Source organism: Spinacia oleracea, chromosome 3 (assembly GCF_020520425.1).
Source record: "Spinacia oleracea cultivar Varoflay chromosome 3, BTI_SOV_V1, whole genome shotgun sequence".
Classification (NCBI taxonomy): domain Eukaryota; kingdom Viridiplantae; phylum Streptophyta; class Magnoliopsida; order Caryophyllales; family Amaranthaceae; genus Spinacia; species Spinacia oleracea.
In genome coordinates this window covers 96,329,407-96,332,257 of record NC_079489.1, presented here as the reverse complement: position 1 = coordinate 96,332,257, position 2,851 = coordinate 96,329,407, and positions in this window count along the sequence as shown.

Below are 2,851 nucleotides of genomic sequence, written 5' to 3'. Positions count from 1 at the left end.
AGAGGAAAATCAAATCAAGAAAAGTGCAAAAAGAGTTGTAGTTTAGAATAGTTGTTGAATAAGCTTGGGGGTATCCCAAATAAGTGGAAAAGTTTGTTTTCGGTTGATTATGCTTGAGTTGAGTTCTTATTGCGCTTCACTTTAGGTATGAGCACCAAATTGCCAAATTTATTCCACACCTTACCCCTAGCCTACGTTACGCCCTAAAAGTCCTCTTGACCCTTTAGAGTTGAGTCATGACGGTGGAGGGAGGATTTGGTCAAGCTTAAGGAACAAGGTTATCATGCTAAGATGTCGGGTAGCCTAATATTGATTTTCTGGCGCCTTCGCGGTGTCTTGAGACGCTATTCTCAAAGGTGAATAAGATCGAGAGTTTTGACGTGGTATGCCCGGATGTAGGGGGATTGACTAGTGTTTGCCTTTAGTTCGCTTTGCTTGATGCTCGAATCTTTCACTCGATTTAGGACATTAGTTAGCGTGTACTCATTTATTTGATTAGTAATATTAGTGTTCTTCTATACTTGTTCCATAATAAAGCCCCCATCTTGGATTTTGCAGTTTAATTTCTTTTCTTCTCTTTTCTTTTCTTCTTTTCTTTCTCTCTTTTCTTTATTTGCATTTTCCATTTTTAGTCTTGCCTTGATTAGACTTCCTAGATTTCAATTTTGGTAAATTTTTAGAACTTGTTAGGTTGCTCTTTCTTCCCTAGTTGAGTTTTGTTTGCTAGAGACTAGCAAACGCTTAGCTTGGGGGAGTTTGATGAGCGGCATTTATGTCGCTCTAGGCTAGGATTTTATAGAGTTTTATTATGCTTTTTTGTTAGTTTTATATAGTTTTGCTGTTCTTTTATTCCCCTTTTCCATCTTTGTGCTTTTCAGGTGATAATGTTGAAAATGATGGAAAAACAGCTGAGATTTGCTCGAGCAGGTGCCGTGCGATCGCACGGACATTTTATGCGCTCGCACGGGTCTACAGAGTTGGCTCCAAAAGTCAAGGCAGTGTGTGCGCTCGTGCCTCAAATTCGTGTGCTCGCACGAATCCGCAAAAACGATGCAGGAACTATATGGGAATTTGTGCGATCGCATCACAGAGGAGCTCGTTCGCACAAATCTGGAAAATCGATGCAGGAACTATTAGTGATTTTGTGCGAACGCACCGCAGAGGAGCTTGCTCGCACGGAATTTCGGTGGGCTCGCACTAAATTCCTGTGCGAGCACACGAGGATTTTCTGAGATTTAGCCAAGTTACAGCCGTGCGATCGCACGATTGTTGGGCACGTTCGCACGGCACGAAGGAGAAAAATCGTCGCAGGGCCCGTTCGCATTGATGCACAGCACGATCGCACCGATGCGATCGCACCTGGGTCTGCCCGATCGCACGGCTGCGCGGGATTCAGTTTTCGAGTTTAAAACTCTTATTTTTGGGGTTTAGTATAAATAGGATTTTTTATTATTTTCAATGTACGCTTTTCATATTTTACATTTCATATTTTTACACTTTCAATTCTAGAGGTTTTGTGATTTTGTTCTTCAATCTAGAGAGAGAAACTCTTTAATTCCAAGCATCAATTCAGTAATTTTCTTCAACTCTTCTCTTCTTTATGCAATTGAATTCTTAGTTCTTTAATTCTTGCACTTGCTTAGTTGATAATTGTTTTGCGATTCCTCAATACCTTGAGTTCTTGATTTCAATTTTGCTTGTTACTTTGATTTTCAGTTTTTGATTTGATTGTGCAATTGAGTTTCCTATTCTCTACTTCTTCTCCTTTAATTTCATGATAGCTAGTTTTGAACTAATGGATAGCTTGATTGTTAGGATGATTAGTGAGTAGTTTTAGGTTAGGGAAAGGGGAGAAACTAGGGGATGAATTAGGGGAAATAGATTATTGATTGTTGGTTGATTCATGTGATTAAACAAGATTTGATGATAGGAAATCCATGCTAGTTGAGTGGTAGTTGCAAATGCTATTCGATTAGATTTCCGTGGAACCATAGGATAGGTTTGGCAAGACATTGTGGACCTATCTTGTGTTGATCAAATGGCGGTACCTATTATATGCTAGTTAGTTTAGTCTAGGATTAGGCGAAAGCTCTTCCGTGGAATAGACGCTTAGCGTTCCCTATCCGAGAGGTGGCGGGTTCGTCTTTAGATGCCATTTGCCTAATCACCATTTCGTTGCATGATCACCATTGCTAAATAGTTGAATTGATTTTCCCGGTTTCCCTAGGCTATCCCCGACTCCCTAACATTTCCCTTTCTTGATTCAATTTTACATAGTTCTTTATTTGTTTATAGACTCTTAAAAAGTGACAATTCAAAACAAATCTTTGATCGAACTAGATTGACTTCCAACTCAATAATTCACCGTTTCTTTGGGACGATCCCTTTGCTTACCGCTTGCCGGTAGTTGAAGTGGTTTTATAAATATTGTTTGCATAGGTGGTTTTCTATCAACGACGGAAAACACGCTTATCAGTAGGATCACACAAATAGTACGTAAACGGATCAAGTATTTAATGGCATTAAATACTCCATCTATGGATATTCGGAATCGACGGATCTTGGTTTCAGTGGGAGCTGAGATCGTCATAAGCAAGAAATGAATACTCCGGAAACGATGATATTGCCGGAAACGGAAATATGGATCGTATCTGAAATATGAATATTATCCAAGTCGTAGATGTTGCCGAAAACGGAAACATGGTACGTATCGGAAAATATTAATGGAAATGGAAATATTGCCGGAATCGGAAATATTGCCGGAAACGGAAATATTGTCTGAATCGGAAATATTATCGGAATCGGAAAATAATTCCGGAAACGGAAATATTAAATATTTGTTCGAAACGGA